The sequence below is a fragment of the Cotesia typhae genome, unplaced genomic scaffold (genome assembly GCF_013202065.1).
Source record: "Cotesia typhae breed Kobodo isofemale line unplaced genomic scaffold, CoteBio_Ctyphae scaffold_91, whole genome shotgun sequence".
In the NCBI taxonomy this organism is placed as follows: domain Eukaryota; kingdom Metazoa; phylum Arthropoda; class Insecta; order Hymenoptera; family Braconidae; genus Cotesia; species Cotesia typhae.
Genome location: NW_027423781.1, coordinates 3899643 through 3918778, shown reverse-complemented (window position 1 = coordinate 3918778; position 19136 = coordinate 3899643).

Here is a 19136-nt window from a genome sequence, read left to right as displayed (position 1 = left end):
GTAAATTTTATTAAACTTGAGTTTCAATTTTTGTTGTTTGTTGTCTTAAATAAATAGAGTACCAATCATAATCAGGCTCAAATCTCATTTATAAGTAATAAGCTATCCCTAAAAAGATCCTGGACTCCGGCGAGATTTCATTCGAGCTAGGGGATATAGATATAGAGGTAAGCCTTGACTGTAACACAACAGTAATAAAATTTTTAATTTATTAAAATTCACTCTTTTTGGGAAACCGGAAAAATACCCGTTACAATATATAAATTTTACAAGTTTGATTCGTTATTCTGATCAGGAATAATGATTTTGAATTTTCCGGAGAAAGAACCTGAGAAACGGCTGTCATATCTAAGGATACACTTTCATCACAGAGAAGTATTTATAAATTTAATTAATTATATATTAAAAAAGCAATAAAATCACACTTTAATAGTAAATTCAATTAAAAAGTAAAAATAATTTTTAATAAGTTTAAGGATAAAGATAACGTGAGTAATAAGGAAATTCATTTTGTTTTAAAAAGCGTAGAGTACTCTTTAAAACATTTTTATGACTCTACTTTCGAGAATATTCGTGATTAAATTATTTATAAAAATTAATATCAAGCATATCACTTGTTTTTATTTTATATTTATTAAAAATTATTTTTGAAAATATAAATGTAATAAGTAAAACTTGTTGAAAATTGAATTTGACACGATAAAATTTAAATCCGATAAGTCAATGTATTTATACAATAATAATTGTACAATCGTGGTCATTAATTTAAGTATGTTTTTAATATTACTGGAAAATAGCCGTTTGTAAAATAGAATGTTTATTAACTCTAAATTTGGAAATCAGTTGGTAATGTCATTTGTAAAATTAGTCGCAAATAATAAATGATATTAATGAAATTTGCGAAACTGAAATTTCACCAAATACAAATTTAGTCATTCAAAAAATAACGAAAAACAAAAATCCGTAGCTACGTGAATTTAGCCAATTCTTACTGCAGAAACTTATTAAATTAGCCGATTGTAAATTTTGTGAAATGTAAAATTAGCCATTTCTAAATTTCTCGTAATTCTTTAATGGATCGACGGATCAAAAAACGATTTAAGGCATCTAAAAGGACTTCCATAAATTTAGTTTTTCTGAAAATTAAAGCAGATTCGACAGACTCATTCAAAAGTTATAAGAAGTTTGAAAACGGCTAATTTTACAATTCGTAAAGTTTACAATCGGTTAATTTTTAAAGTTTCTGCAGTAAGAATTTGCTAAATTCACGGAGCCACAGATTTTTGTTTTTCGCTACTTTATAAATGACTGAATTTATATTTGGTAAAATTTCCGTTTCGCTAATTTCATTAATATCATTTTTATTTGCGACTAAATTTATAAATGACATTATCAACTAATTTTCAAATTTATAGTTTATAAACGTTCGAGTTTACAAATGGCTATTTTCCAGTAAACTTAAAAACATACTTAAATTGATGACCACGATTGTAAATGGAATTCAACCAGGTTCGAGTAATCAATACTTGTATTTCAACGATTGATATTTTTGTATCGACCATGGTGTAGTATTCCAATCAATGATAAAACTTAAGTTATGATTACCAGTATACACGGAAAAAACAAGATTTAACTGTTTTCCACGTCGGATAGAACCTAGGTCTATCTATAGTAAAAAATGTACAGATGGTAACTACTTCTATGTAGATTATAGTGGGGGCAATCTTCGTTGAACTCAGTTCAATCCGAGATAGGATTCAGTTTTAGAGATCTCGGTTTTAGAGATTATATCACGGTTAAAAAAGTTTACATTTTTTTAACATCATTATAAAATTGTTATAATCATATAAAGGTATCAAACATCACAATAATCACATCACAACTAAAAAGGAGTACAGAGTTTAAAAATCAGTACTAATAATAATTTATAGCGAAGAAAGAAAATTTTTAACTTTTGAAATTGATAAAAAGTAGTAATTATGCAAGGACTATTATCGGACCGGGTTTAAAAGTTGAAGGATGGATAAAATTTCAAAATAGCAAATTTTCAAAAAAATCGAAAATACATAAAATTTGGAAAGCACGACTAAAAACTTGCAATTAAAAATCTCAATGGAAAATAATTTGAATTTTTTTCCTGAAAAGGGCATTTAAAAACGAAAATTATAAAAAACAAATTGAATTCTAAACATTATTAAGTGTGTTATCTTTATTTTTCATGACAATCACCAGTGTACGCACGCTAGTGATTACGTTTTTTTTTTTTTTTTTTTTCCGATTCTAAAAGCTTCAACTAGCTCATCTTTATAGAGTTGACGTAAACCATTGAACATCAACTTAGTTGATGGTCAATCTGTGTTAACTGGGCATTCATAAAAAATGTTATTAAAAAATTAAATACAAATATTTCTCATTTTCAAATGAACGTATTAACTATTCATAGTATTATTTTTAATAATCAATAATATGCTATAATTCTCTTGATATTTCAATAATACGTTGGAAATTCTTGCTGTATCTATTGCTATATCATTTCATTAGCTCAACTACTACTTCTGAAGTGTTCGACGACTGAAGCTTGTCAGAATTGATTGTTCAGCTCTACAAACATATTTTAGACAAGTGAAATCGCAAGCAAAGTTACGATCTATAGATAATATATTAAATGCACTCTCGGATCCTTTAGTAGAATTATATCCGAACAAAAACAGTTTCACTGTTAAAAATTGCGCCTAGTCCACGTTCATAAAACTCATCTTAATAACATCTGCACTTTGCAAAAAAATAAGACTCGTTACAATAATTTTCATTCTATACAAAAAAAAGTTAAATACAAAAAAATACCAAGAAACCGTCATAATGTTGAAAAAATTGAAAAAATTTGTTGAAAATTTAAAAATTAAGAAAAATTTTTTTATCGTACTTGGCGCGCGTCATTGAGTACCCCAAATTTTTTGGACGAATTTCAACTATTAAAAAAAAAAAAAAAAATCCATAACAATTAACAAAAATTTCAATACTTTATTAAAATAAAACTTATTATAAAATTATTAAAAATTACACGTTCCCCTTTGTCCTGTGACCTCTATAATTGAAATTACAAGAAAAATACACTTACTTTAATCACTGTGCTGGTCAATATAATTTTCAAAAGACCGCGCTAAAAGTCTATATACGTAAAGTTGACGCATGCGCAGTGCAAATATTTAGAATGCATACATACAGCTAATTAAAAATGTTAATTAAACAACAAATAAAAAATGTGAAGTAGGAACAAATGTTAAATATACATGAACAATCAAAAATAGAGGCTTGATGACCCAAATTGCTACCAAAATATTAAAAAATGCGACAGGGGGCTAACTTAAAGGTACATTATTAATAAATTCTTTTTAAAATAAATGGAGAACGATCAAATGTTGAGAGTGAATAATAAAGAACAAACGAAAAGCTGAAAACGTGATAGAAAAAAAAATCAAAAATTAAAAGAAAAAAATTTGGGGTTCTAACTTCAGTGAGCTATCCCGTTGAATCTACAGTTTATGTAGAAATAATTCCAGTGCACTCTGGTGGTTGTAGATGCAAGCTGTGAATTAACTTTTTCAGTGTAGTTGCGTATCTATAGTAAGATTACTACACATTTTTATTTTATCTAGTCTGTGGCGGTGACTTTTCTCCATGAAAAAAAAGTCAGGATCGAAATTTCTGGGCTTACTATAGTTTGTGCTGATAAAATTTAATAATTTTAAGTGAATTAAATGTTATAATTGATTATAATTAATTAATATCAGTAAAATAGAGTATGAATTACTTTTATGATATATCATTTTGGAAAAAGGAGTACCTTATAATTAAATAAAATTTTGCAACCTCGAAATACCATTCTGCTTACAGTAAACACAGTAGGTAGTCTGGCGCTCCGTTTACAACGGAATTTTTGAACGGAACTTGGCGCCAGATTCTACCGAATTTTGAGGATGACAACGTAGGTAGTGACATCTGAAAGCGACTAAAAATATCACACTGATTTTTAAGTGTAGTCTAAAAATATGAAACATTGGAAATTAGATTTTTAGTTAAGAAGTGTTTCTATACAGAAATTTTTGAATAAAAAATTTAATTTAAACAGTTATATTCAACGTTGTCTGAATCGAAATAATTCTGATTTATAAAAATAAATCATTTTTTCATAAAAAAATTTCTCCCTAGCACTTTTGCTATTGAAAAATGAAAAGATGAATTTAATTTTTTAATTTTTATATTTTTGTAATAAAAAAATAATTTTTTATTTTTCATTTTTATTTCTGTGATAAGAAGAATACTTATCATTCAAAATAAAATATAAACTTATTTCACGAAAAAATATAAGTATGAAATGAAGAATAGTTTATATTGATGAACTAAATTATCAATTAGAAGCTTTCCATTTCAGATAAATTTTAAAAGAAAATTAAGTAACTTTGAAATTTTTTATAATTAAGAAAATTGTAAATTTGAATTTAATAATTCAATGATTAATGATTTAATAACAATCATGATAAGAATAGAGATAAATATTTTTATTCCTATTATTTTTGTCATTAATTTAGTATTACCATTATTATTATTTTCAGTATTATCGTTACTATTATCATTATTATACGGCTCCGTATACATGCGAAGTTTTTCGAGTAAAATTTGAATTTCCTGGAATTTATATTGCTCCGTACACATCCGGAGCCGTATCGTTCATTTGCCGTACCTTTATGCACATTCAATTTGAATTTATTAATACTTTCTCGCTAAAAGTTTAAAGTAAATCAAAGCAATTAAATAAGAAGGTAATTGTAAGCGAATCACCGTAGTTCATTAGAACATATGTGTGTGAGTCCCTTCAAGATTGGAGTTTACTTGAAGCTACAGTATATGTAGAAAGAACCAGTGCACCCTGGCGAGTGTAGATCCAAGCTGCGAAATATCTTTTTTTAACTGTAGTTTCCCATCTATCGAAGGATTACTATGCATTCTCGAATTATTTAGTCTGTGGCAGATCACTTTGCCCATTGAAAAAAAGTCAGGATCAAAATTTTTGCGTTGCTATAGTTTGTGCTGATTAAATTTAATAATATTAAGCAGATTAATTGTTATAATTGCATATAATCAATTAATATCAGGAAAATAAGGTATGAACTACCGTTATAATACTAATTTAAGGAAAAAAAGGACCGTAGAATTCAAAATAAATTTGCAACCTCTAAAAACGTGATGCTTACAGTAAACACAGTCGGTAGTCTGGCGCTCCGTTTACAACGGAATTTTTGAACGGAACTTGGCGCCAGATTCTACCGAATCTGTGGATTTATGATTCTTATATTGGATTCTAGCCAAATTAACGAATTTAAACAAGCTTTTTTAACCCGACAAACTAATAATTGCTAATATGTATGATGAAGTCAAACTTATTTAACTTGATTTGCTAAAAACTTATATGGTACGAGATTAAATCAATAAAACTACGATAACTAAGATAAATCTATCAAATCAAGAACAGTTCTTACGTCTTAGAGAAAATTTTATTGAAAGTAAAATAAGTTTACTGCCTGAACTCAATAATAATTTTCCACGAGTCTGCCAACACTGCATAATGTATCCAACATTTTTTCACTTTTCATTTAAAGTTTGCGAATGGAACAAATAAACAGTTAATAAATGGTGTATAAACGGTGTAAACACTTACAGAGTGTATAAAAAGTGAACTCAAGGCTAAAAGGGTTGATATTATAAATTCTAAAACGAAATTATTCTATGTCGGTATAGATGGTGTTCTACAGCAATAAATCCGATTATACCCTGATAGCCACCTTACCTATAACTTACTGTCAATCTACGTCCGCAATTTGAAGCAAACTTGACGGAAAGAGTTGGCAAAGCGAGCGATTACCTATTAGTTACCTATAACTTACTCTGCAAATAGACGTCAAAACTTGCTGTACAAGTATTTCAGTCAAATTGTAGTAAAGTTGAAAGGAAATTTAACTACAAGTTTGATTGTTAACTTGTATTCAAGTTGCGGCCGTAGATTTCCGTCAATTTGCTTTCAACTGTTGTTGAAAGAAGAATTACCGCCAACTTGATGTATAAATTAACCGTAACTGCTGGAAGTCAACACTTACTGAGAAAGCGCTGGCTATCAGTATAGAGAACGAAAAAGCAATCGTAGTGTACATACGACCAACATTCAGTAAAGTTAATCTGCTGTTCGACTGTACTGCTTACTTGTAGTAGATAAATTTAGACAGCCACGTCCGCACAGATAGCTAATGTGTGTTGTTTCTTGGGTAAATACATAAAAATGTTGACGACTAAATAATCTTCAGCTTACCAAATGTCACGTTTAAAAATAAAAATAACAAAAAAGGTTTATCATTATGATCATTCTGAGTATGAAAATATGGATTTCCGAAAAACAAACATCAATCGATTAATTATAACAGCTACAAATTACTAATCTAACTATGTTTCTGAAGCGATTAGAGTGTGACCTTGCTGAGTTATTTGTCAATCATAAAATTGAATTATTTCTATATATCAACAAACTCGGTAGAGTTTGGCGCCAAGTTCCGTTCTCAATCTCAAACCAGACTACCGAGTGTGTATTTACCGTAAGCAGAACGGTATTTTGAGGTTGCAAATTTTTTTTAAAATTTATTTCGATTTCTTATTTATATGATGTTTTGTAATAGTAGTATATGCTCTTTTTTACACGTATTAATTGATGACTTTTTATTATCTTGATGATTTCTGTTTAAAATTATTAAAAATAATCAGCACAAACTATAGCGACCCAGATTTTTAGATTTTAACTTTTTTCATGTAAAAAGCGGATGGCCAGAGAATAAATAATATCAGAATGCATGTTAATCTCATGATAGATGGGATAATACAGTGAAAACCAGATATTCACTGCTTGTGTTCATATTCGCCAGGGTGCGTCAGAATAACTTTTACATAAACTGTAGATAAGAATTAGGTTTGTTGGTCACAGTTCTCAGCGTGTGGTGGCGTCGAGGCGTTTTAAGTTGCGGGTCTGCCGTCAGAGGCGTGACCGAATCAACAGTATCACCACATTACACGAAAATTTAAATAGATTGATTATTTGAATTGAGCGAGAAGTCGAATGAATACTTTACTAGAAAAAGATAATGATTATTATTTGTTTATTAAATACGATAATTTGTTTTATTATTTATCGTGAATAACAACAATAATAGTAATAATAACAATATTAATGATAATAACGACAATACTAACAATAACAATAAAGATAAAACTTGAATTAATCACAATAGTAACAATAAATTGATGATGAAAATAATAGTAATAAAATTTTTATTATTATTATCAAATTATTGAGCATTGAAATGTTAAATTTAAATTTACAATTATCTTAATTACTAAAAATGTTAAAAATTTTTTTAAAAATGTATCTGAATTTAACAGCTTTCAATTGATAATTAAGTTTATTAATATTCCAAAGAGTATACGCGGCTTTTTTATATAAAATTTCATTAATTCTACTTGATACTGTACGAAAAATAAAACTGTAATTTATCTATATCTATATAATTTTATTGTTATTTAATTTCTGCGGAAAAAGGCCATGTTTAGAATTAGAAATTTTTTTCATTACAAAAATGTTAAAATTTCTTTTTGAATATAAAATCTCTAAAATCAACTACCAAACAACTTTTCATATGTATTTTTTCTTCTAATTACGTTTTATATATTAATTAGTATCAATACCTAAAAGAGCTAAAATTGTTTGTGTTTGCATTCTTCGTGAAAGTAAGTCAGCTGATTAAGGTCGAAGTAATTCTGTTCGAGCGATGTACAGATGTTACGATATCTTAGTGATCGTTTCCTGTAGGTAGCACTTCAACCGAATTGAGCGGAAATTTTAAACGACGACATTCTTTACATAATACTTCCATTAATTATGAGTTTGGCGAATAGTGTTATTTACTAACATTAATATGATAATAACGATAAATAATAATAAAAATAATAATAATTATAATAATGACAATATTAACAACAACTATAAATATAATACTGAAAATAATTATAATGGTAAAAATAAATTGATGATAAAAATAATAGTAACAAGTATGTTTATCATTATTGGTATTGTTATTATTATTATTTTTTACATTATTTAGCATTGAATTATTAAATTTAAATTAAATTTACAATTACCTAAATTACTGAAAATGTTAAAAATCTAAATTACTGAAAATTTTAAAAATTTATCTGAAATTAAAAGCTTTCAATTGACAATTTAGTTCATCAATATAAACTATTCTTCATTTCATACTGATATCATTTCGTGAAATAAGTTTATATTTTATTGTGGATGGTAAGTATTCTTCTTATCACAGAAATAAAAAATCAAAAATAAGAAATTATCTTTTTATTACAAAAATATAAAATTTAAAAACTTAAATTCAACTTTTCATTTTTTAATAGCAAAAGTGCTAGGGAAAAATTTTGTTATGAAAAAATGATTTTATTTTATAAATCAGAATTATTTCGGTTCAGACAACGTTGAATATAACTGTTTAAATTTAATTTTTTTATTCAAAAATATCTGCATAGAAACACTTCTTAACTAGAAACCTAATTCCCAATGTTTCATATTTTTGGACTACACTTAAAAATCAGTGTGTTATTTTTAGTCGCTTTCAGATGTCACTACCTACGTTGTCAAATCATTTACTCGACAGCCGCTACATTGGTTAAACCAGGGCCGTACATCTACAGATTCGGTAGAATCTGGCGCCAAGTTCCGTTCAAAAATTCCGTTGTAAACGGAGCGCCAGACTACCGAATGTGTTTACCGTAAGCAGAACGATATTTTTAGGTTGTAAAATTTTATTAATTCTACAGAACTTTTTTTTCTCAATATTACTCTATAATTATACATTATATGTTATATTATCAATATTAATTGATAATGGTCATTGAAAATAATAAATTCTATTTAAAATTAATTAAATTCTCTAGCACAAACTATAGCGACCCAGATTTTTAGATTTTGACTTTTTTTTATGGAGAAAGTGACATGCCACAGACTAAATAATTCGAGAATGTATGGTAACTCTCCACTAGATGGGAGACTACAGTTAAAAAAAAAAAGTTATGAGCTTGCGTCGATGCTCACTAGGGCTCGTCAATGTTACTCTAACACAAACTGTAGTTAGAATGTTCGAAATCGAAAATAAAAGAAATAGTAACAATCATCACCAATATTATAAAAACCATGGAAATTTATTTTACGATTTTATAAAATATAAATATTATGATTGATAATTTGTCTATCAATCTAAACCAAAGAATATACTTGATGGAATTTTATTAATGCTTATTAGTTACTCTACGAGAAATAAAAGTTTAACGTGATTTTATTGTTACAATTGTTTGTGCACTAATTTTCCGCGGTAAAAGTACATAATTTGAATTGAAAATTTTTTCAATCACATAAAATGTTAAAATTTTTTTTTTTAAATAAAATCTCTAGAACTTACTATCTATCAACTTTACATATGAATTTTTTTAAATTAACTTTTTTTTAAATTAAGTATTATTTATTAACTAGAGTCAATATCTACAAGAGATATTGTTTGGGTTTAGTTTCTATGTAATAGTCAGCTGATCATTGCCTAAGTAATTCTGGTCGAGTCCCAAGCGGCACACGTAACTTTTTGGTAATAAAAAAGATAACTATTTCAGTTAACTTTTAGGAAATTACAAAAGTTAATATAAAATCAACAAAATGGTCAACTAGAAAAGTTAACTCAATTACGGCATCTTATAGGTGGCGAAAAATTGTTAATGATCTGGAGCGCTTACATAGTCAACAATAAGTTATAAAAAATGTTACTCTAAAAGTTGACAATATTGGTACGATAAATAGTTAACATTTTTTGGATAACTTTTCAAGCATAGTCGCAAGTCCTTTATACGTCAACAAATAGGCGATACTTTAAAACTACTAAATGATAATTTAAATTGGACTCCTTAAAGTTAACATACAAATGTTGGCATTTTGGACGATGAAATTTAAGCCTTAATAACGGTTTCCTAAATTAAGCTCCTAAAAATCTACATATAAATACTGGCATTTAGAACTATTAATTAATTATCTTATTTATATCTTAAAGTTAATGAAAGTTAACATTCTACGAGAAATTACTAAAAGTTAACTTTCAGTCAGTAAACTGCTATATTTGCCCGTTAAGTTTCACCAGGCATGCGCAAGTGGTTACAAGATTGAATCAACTTATAGCTAACAATTTGTTGACATCTTTATACACTAGTCACAAAAATTAAGGGATATAAAAAAAATTCCAAATTTTTTGGTGATTTTCAGCGAGCTGTAACTCCGAGGAAAATGATCGCACAGAAAAAAAAAAAAAAGCAAATTGTAGCTCCAAGTGTCTAGTTTTTAGATATGACCATGAAAATTTTTTGTCATCGTCAGGTCTGGAGAAATCCTAAGAAAACTACTGAAAAAAATTTTTCGAAATTTTTTTCGTCTTAAAAAGGTCTACGGGCTTCAAAAAAATTTTTCGATTGTTTCGTTTAAAAGCTCTTTTAGTAAATTTAATACCCTTTAATTTGACGTAATCAAAAGCCTGTACGATAATTTGCCGCGGAGTTATCGTCAATCAAAGCAAAAAGGTTTTTTTTGACTTTGGAAATCAATAACTCTGGAAATAATGACCGTATAGGAAATCGAAGGAGGGTTTTGAAAACTACACAATATTCTTTATAAGGGAACGTAAACCGCTTTTGAAGAAAAAATTTTTTTTGAATTGAAAACTCGGACTGAAAAAAAGACAAAAATTCGCATAATTAAGGATATTTGGATAACTTGGTATAACTTTGGATAAAATGGATGAACGAAGGATATCGTTGCTAATTTTTTAACTTCAAAGTGTCCCCTAAAATCCCTAAGAAATTCAAAGCGCTGCGATTTTTTGTTCATAGTGCCCAGAAGCTTCAAATTCTGTGTTTTCGCAAAAATCACCATTATGAGCAATTTTGTGATTTTTATTCATTTTTCCATTGAAAAAAATTTTTTTTTTCAAAATTCTTTATTTTTTCGATCAAAGAGATTGATTTTTCAAGAAATTTGAAAAAAAAAAATTTCAATTTTTTTCGAAAATTTTTTTCGAAATTTTTTTTATCAAAAATTTAAAAAAAAATTTTTTTTTATCGTCTTCAGAATGCTTCACTATTGTCAAAAAAATTAACTCAATTTTTTCTGTCCGCTACAACTGCCTTAGTTTTAAATCTCATTTTAAAAATTCAATAAAAACAAATTGATATACCCCCGCGGAGTTCGGCTTTTCCTCACACAAAACTTGAATTTTACGTTTTCTTTTTTAGCCTAAATTCCTTACGTGAATTTTATGTAAGCTTTTCTTTGATAAGCACCTTTTGATATGCCTCGTCGACATTTAGCTGCCACAGATGTGGCTCGCATTGTTACCCTCCTTCAAGAGGGCTACAGTCAGGTGGAAGTAGCAGCTTCTATGGGAGTGAGCCAGTCCGTTATCAGTCGGGCCTATGCCCGATTTAACGCGACTCAAAGTTACGATCGTCGTCCGGGTCAAGGTAGACTACGAATCACTACCGAGCGTGATGATCGAGCTATCATTCGAGATGCTCGTCGAAACCCTACTGCGCATGCCCACACGATCGCTCATCAATTTCGCAATCGTCGACAACGTCCTCCCCAACAACACATATCGGCATCGACGGTTCGAAATCGCTTTCGAGAGCAAGGACTACGCGCTAGACGCGCAAATCGCGTGCCTATGCTCACTCCACGACATCGCCGAGCCCGATTGGCCTATGCTCATGATCATCACCATTGGGGTCGTAGACAGTGGACCAGTGTATTATGGACTGACGAATCTCGATTTTGTCTTCATGGCAGCGATAGACGATCTCTCGTTTGGCGCCGTCGTGGAGAACGAGATCGGGATGGTTTTACGAGACCAGTTACAGCTTTCAATGGTGGATCAGTCATGGTGTGGGCAGGCGTGTCCTTCAATACCAGAACCCCGTTGGTCATCGTTCGTGGGACGTTGACTGCCGATAGGTACGTCGACGAAATTCTGGAGCCACACGTCCTGCCTATGCGCACACGCATGGGGGCAAGACGGTTCATTTTGATGCAGGATAATGCTCGTCCTCACACTGCAGTTCGTACGCGAACTTTTCTCCGCGCCAACAACGTAACAACGCTTAATCATCCAGCGATGAGTCCTGATTTGAACCCAATTGAGCATGTTTGGGACATGCTTGGGCGTCGATTGCGGCGAGACTATCCGCAACTGCACAATCTTCATCAGTTGACTCAAGCGTTGTTCCGTTGTTGGCAAGGAATTTCGCAACGTGATATTCGACGATGCATCAACATGCAAGAGCGTTTACGAGCTGTGATTCGGAACAGAGGTGGCAATACACGGTACTGAGCAGTTACTGCCGTGCGTACAGAGGTCATTCGGCAGCTGCAAACAGACAAACACGCAGACAAAGACACACACACACACACACACACGTGTGTGTGTGAGAAGCATAAATCCGACCGAGCAACCTCCACGTGGTACGCTTTGAGTAACGCTAATGCCGGCGGTAAAACAACAGTCGAAAAAAATTGAGAAAATTTCGAAAAAAATTTTCGAAAAAAATTGAAATTTTTTTTTTTTCAAATTTCTTGAAAAATCAATCTCTTTGATCGAAAAAATAAAGAATTTTGAAAAAAAAAATTTTTTTCAATGGAAAAATGAATAAAAATCACAAAATTGCTCATAATGGTGATTTTTGCGAAAACACAGAATTTGAAGCTTCTGGGCACTATGAACAAAAAATCGCAGCGCTTTGAATTTCTTAGGGATTTTAGGGGACACTTTGAAGTTAAAAAATTACCAACGATATCCTTCGTTCATCCATTTTATCCAAAGTTATACCAAGTTATCCAAATATCCTTAATTATGCGAATTTTTGTCTTTTTTCAGTCCGAGTTTTCAATTCAAAAAAATTTTTCTTCAAAAGCGGTTTACGTTCTCTTATAGAGAATATTGTGTAGTTTTCAAAACCCTCCTTCGATTTCCTATACGGTCATTATTTCCAGAGTTATTGATTTCCAAAGTCAAAAAAACTTTTTGCTTTGATTGACGATAACTCCGCGGCAAATTATCGTACAGGCTTTTGATTACGTCAAATTAAAGGGTATTAAATTTACTAAAAGAGCTTTTAAACGAAACAATCGAAAAAATTTTTTTGAAGCTCGTAGACCTTTTTAAGACGAAAAAAATTTCGAAAAATTTTTTTCAGTAGTTTTCTTAGGATTTCTCCAGACCTGACGATGACAAAAAATTTTCATGGTCATATCTAAAAACTAGACACTTGGAGCTACAATTTGCTTTTTTTTTTTTTCTGTGCGATCATTTTCCTCGGAGTTACAGCTCGCTGAAAATCACCAAAAAATTTGGAATTTTTTTTATATCCCTTAATTTTTGTGACTAGTGTATTTCAACCATGGCGTAATACAGATGAGCTTAAAAATGGATTTGAAACTTACACAGAGTCATTTGCTCATCAGCAGTATATGCTTCAACAAGCTAATGATTATCATGAATACAATGAAGAATTTGAAAAAGGTTTAGAATACATAAAAAAATTGATTGAAAATAAATGTAATAATGACGATGATAATAATGATGATTCACAGAAAAAGTCATCAAACTGTGATGCTGCAGAAGTACATATAATCGCTAAAGAAATTAATGATGCTGCACAAAAACATGATAATAATAATTGTACTCTAGCTGATATGATTAATAACATGAACGCTGATCAAATAAAAGTTTTTGAAAAAATTAAAAATAATGTATTATCTGATAATATAAAATTAAGATTGTATGTAAGTGGAGAAGGTGGTACAGGAAAAAGTTTTCTAATTAATGTAATGAAACGTTGGATTAGAGAAGAATTGAATCAAGAAACAGTTGTAACAGCCCCTACTGGTATTGCTGCTTTCAATATTAATGGATTGACTATTCATCGAGTATTTCAATTGCCTGTCGAACATGGTTTTACACCATCTTATACGCAATTATCTGACAATGTGTTAAAAGCACTACGTGATCAGTTACAAAACACTACGCTGTTTATCATTGATGAGATATCAATGGTCTCAAATATTACTCTGATATATATACATTTAAGATTAGTAGAAATTTTTGATGTCGATGATTGGTTCGGAGGTAAACATGTTGTTGTTTTCGGAGACTTACTCCAACTCCCTCCTGTACATGAAAATCCAAGTTATGTCACATTATCATCTCAAGATGCTGAAAAGTATGTTGGGTCAATGTGTAGTGTTAATTTATGGACCGACTTGTTCTCTTATGAAGAATTACGAATTAATATGAGACAAAAAACTGATAATATTTATGGTCAGCTGCTTTCTCGAGTACGAGTTGCTTCTATGACTAATGACGACATCAAATTATTGGAGCAGAGAAAATTACTATGGATCCGTCTCTGTCGTATAATGAGAAATTACATGAAATATGTAATTACATTGATAAATTGCCGTCGGATTCAGTCTGTTTAGTACCTACTTGTAAGCAATGTGATTTAATAAATTCAGTTATGACGAGTAAAATTTTTCTGAAGACATTATACTGACGGTTCGTGACCACTTAGATTGTAATAAATCATTGATAAAAAAAGTATCCGACACTTTAAATAAAATAGAAGACAATGCTAGTCAATCAGCTGGACTTGCTAAAACTATAACAATAAAAATTGGTGCGAAAGTTATGTTACGTCGAAATATTGATGTTACTCTTGGTCTAGTAAATGGTGCTATTGGAACAGTTAAATCAGTCTCCAAGTCGATTGATGGGAGTGAAATAAAAGCTATCAATATTAGGGTGGGTCAAAAAAATCGAATAATTTATTTTTGACTTTATACTCTGAAAAATAGGTTCGTAGACACCTAAAAAGAATTCTCTCCAAGTATAAGCTCTTAATTATAACGGGAAGGTCCTCCGCTTTGCGGGTTTCTATTTTTTTCGAATAATCAGATAAAAAAATTTATATCTCGCTTCCAACTGCTTGGAAAAATATTCCGTGGCATAGATTTTGTGAGAAATTGAATGCTTTACAAAAAAGGTCTCTTATGACTTTTTCAAAAACTTAACCGATTAAAAGATATTCATAGTTGAAGTTTGGCTATTTTAAGGAAAATATTCGTTTTTATTATGAATTTTATAAGTCGATGAAAAAAATTATTTCGGATTGCGGAACTCATGATTTTGTAGGAAATTTACTGCTCTACAAAAATGGTCTCTTATAATTTTTGATTAAGTGAAGCCGTTACGAGATATTCATCGTCAAACATTAACGAATATCAATATTTCCAGTTTTTGATCAATAATTCGATAAATTTTAATTTAAACTATGAGTTTCAGGAAAATTTACATAAATTTGAGTTTCGATCGATAAAGAAATGTTATAATAAGTTAGATAAAGAATTATTGGAATTATCATTGATTTTCCTTGGAGAAATGCCTCAAGAAAAGATTTCTTTCAAACGTCCTGGTGCTGTTCATCATGCTAGATGGATGGCTAAGGCCATTTATAGTTTGAAAATGTATCTATTCAGAGATGAATTCAAACTCTCTCAGAAAGAATTGCATGGTCTTCGTCATTTCTGTATTTTTATAGTCACATTGTATTTAAAAGCTTGGTTTTCATCAACTTCTGCAACAACTGCTGCTTATCATGACTTGCAGTTTATGAAAAATTTATTGGAGTACAAACATATCAATCCTTTGATTTCTTCAGCTACGTGTGAAAAAATGATTTCGCACTTATGGTATTTGAGCGATGAACTTGCCATTTTATCACTGTTTGACGATGGCGTTCCATTAGAAGTAAAAAAAAGTATTGTTGAAGCTGTTAATACTCGTGAAGGTACAGATTCTAAAGCTAAAAGATTTGTAATTGCTAAAAAAGATTTGAATTCATTGGCGCAGAGAACTCTGAGTGACTTTGTGTCTAAAAAGTCATTAAATCTTTTCAAAATCTTCGATCTACCGTATGACTTTCTTGATGTCGATGTTGAATTATGGCCTACTAATGAGAGTTATCTCGAAAATAAAGAATACTTTCAACAACTAAAAGTTGTCAATGATTCAGCAGAGCGAGCTCATTGATCATTGAGAACTTTTAGTTGTTGAAAGTATTCTTTATTTTCGAGATAACTCTCATTAGTAGGCCATAATTCAACATCGACATCAAGAAAGTCATACGGTAGATCGAAGATTTTGAAAAGATTTAATGACTTTTTAGACACAAAGTCACTCAGAGTTCTCTGCGCCAATGAATTCAAATCTTTTTTAGCAATTACAAATCTTTTAGCTTTAGAATCTGTACCTTCACGAGTATTAACAGCTTCAACAATACTTTTTTTTACTTCTAATGGAACGCCATCGTCAAACAGTGATAAAATGGCAAGTTCATCGCTCAAATACCATAAGTGCGAAATCATTTTTTCACACGTAGCTGAAGAAATCAAAGGATTGATATGTTTGTACTCCAATAAATTTTTCATAAACTGCAAGTCATGATAAGCAGCAGTTGTTGCAGAAGTTGATGAAAACCAAGCTTTTAAATACAATGTGACTATAAAAATACAGAAATGACGAAGACCATGCAATTCTTTCTGAGAGAGTTTGAATTCATCTCTGAATAGATACATTTTCAAACTATAAATGGCCTTAGCCATCCATCTAGCATGATGAACAGCACCAGGACGTTTGAAAGAAATCTTTTCTTGAGGCATTTCTCCAAGGAAAATCAATGATAATTCCAATAATTCTTTATCTAACTTATTATAACATTTCTTTATCGATCGAAACTCAAATTTATGTAAATTTTCCTGAAACTCATAGTTTAAATTAAAATTTATCGAATTATTGATCAAAAACTGGAAATATTGATATTCGTTAATGTTTGACGATGAATATCTCGTAACGGCTTCACTTAATCAAAAATTATAAGAGACCATTTTTGTAGAGCAGTAAATTTCCTACAAAATCATGAGTTCCGCAATCCGAAATAATTTTTTTCATCGACTTATAAAATTCATAATAAAAACGAATATTTTCCTTAAAATAGCCAAACTTCAACTATGAATATCTTTTAATCGGTTAAGTTTTTGAAAAAGTCATAAGAGACCTTTTTTGTAAAGCATTCAATTTCTCACAAAATCTATGCCACGGAATATTTTTCCAAGCAGTTGGAAGCGAGATATAAATTTTTTTCTGATTATTCGAAAAAATAGAAACCCGCAAAGCGGAGGACCTTCCCGTTATAATTAAGAGCTTATACTTGGAGAGAATTCTTTTTAGGTGTCTACGAACCTATTTTTTAGAGTATAAAGTCAAAAATAAATTATTCGATTTTTTTGACCCACCCTAATCAATATAGACTTTGGTGCAGATACCGAATACGCTATTGAGAAGATTAAAGTAAAATTTCAATTATTTGAAAGAGCTTTCGTTGTAAGAGAACAATTTCCATTATGTTTGAGTTATGCAGTAACTATTCATAAGAGTCAAGGTTTAAGTTTAAAAAATGCCATCATTGAAGCAGGGAACACCATTTTTAATGTTGGTCAAATTTTCTTAGCCCTATCTCGTGTAACAGAGTTACGTGGACTACATTTAATTAATTTTGATCCTCATTCCGTTAAAGCAAGCTCTTCAGCAATTAAAGAATATAATCGTTTAAGAAAAATTTATAGGTCTGATTTACCTACCATAGCAATTCCTGATACACGTTGGCAAAAAGTATGGGACATGATTTGGGCAGTTGAAGAACATTCTATTCAAATTGAACCCAAAAATGCGAAAAAGCTTCTCTTAGTTTATTAGATTGTCGAGGTATCGAAAACTGTGATAACGTTTCCGATGGTCTTAATTCAATTATTCAATGTATGTTTAATAATACAATAATTAGGACATTATTAATCAATCATGGCCTAAAGAATCAATCTGTCAACAATAAACTTAGTAATTTATTTAGCAAATATAATAATCGCGAATTACTTTTAAAGTCCAGTGACATTAAAGAGTCATTAATAGAGCAGCCTTATTCTATGACAAATAACGATCCTGTATCAGTATTTCTTAAAATTTGTCATGATAATTGTGATATTAGAAATTTAGTACAATTTAAATTAGAAATTAATGATCGATGCAAAACATGCAATTATTCTAATTCTTACAGTATACTAGAAAATGTATTACATGTTTCAATATATGATGAGAAAAAATTTGAACTACAAGAATTAATTGATTCATCATTTGGATATTGGTTTACTAATTTCAAATTTTGTGAAAATTGTAAAGAAGTCAAAGAAACGCTAACAAAAATTTCATTAAATTCCTTGCAACAGATATTAGTTGTGAAATTACATGTGTCCATCAAAGGAAAAAATAAATTAATAAATAGGAAAAAGGGTTTATAAAATCGGTACCCAAAGCAAAAATATCAATATGTAATACAAACTATGCTGTTGTAAGTGCTATATTTAACTCTTCAAAAGATGGTAATTCTGAAAAACATCATGTTGCGATGATTAAACATAATTTATCATGGATCCAAATAGATGATGAGACTGTACAATCAGTAAGATGGCCTGCGAATTCTAAAAATGCTTACGTATTTTTCTTACAAAAGAAGTAAATTGAAAACTTGAGGTACACCGAAAGAAAGAAAGTCTTAAGTCAAGCGTAAATTTTCTTAAATCAAAAAAATCTTAAGGAAGATTGAAAATTTCTTGAATGAAGTTAATTTTTTTTAAGCTAAGAAAATTCCTTCTAGCTCCAAAATAACTTCGGTCTTCCTTACAATTTTCTTAGTTCTAGAAATTTTCTTTTTCTATGTATATATGACATCTTAATACTTAAAATATATTAATTTATCTTAAACTTAACAAGAAATTAAATAAAATAACTACTACTAACTTCTTTTAAAGTTAAACAAAAAATACTTAAGTAAATGAG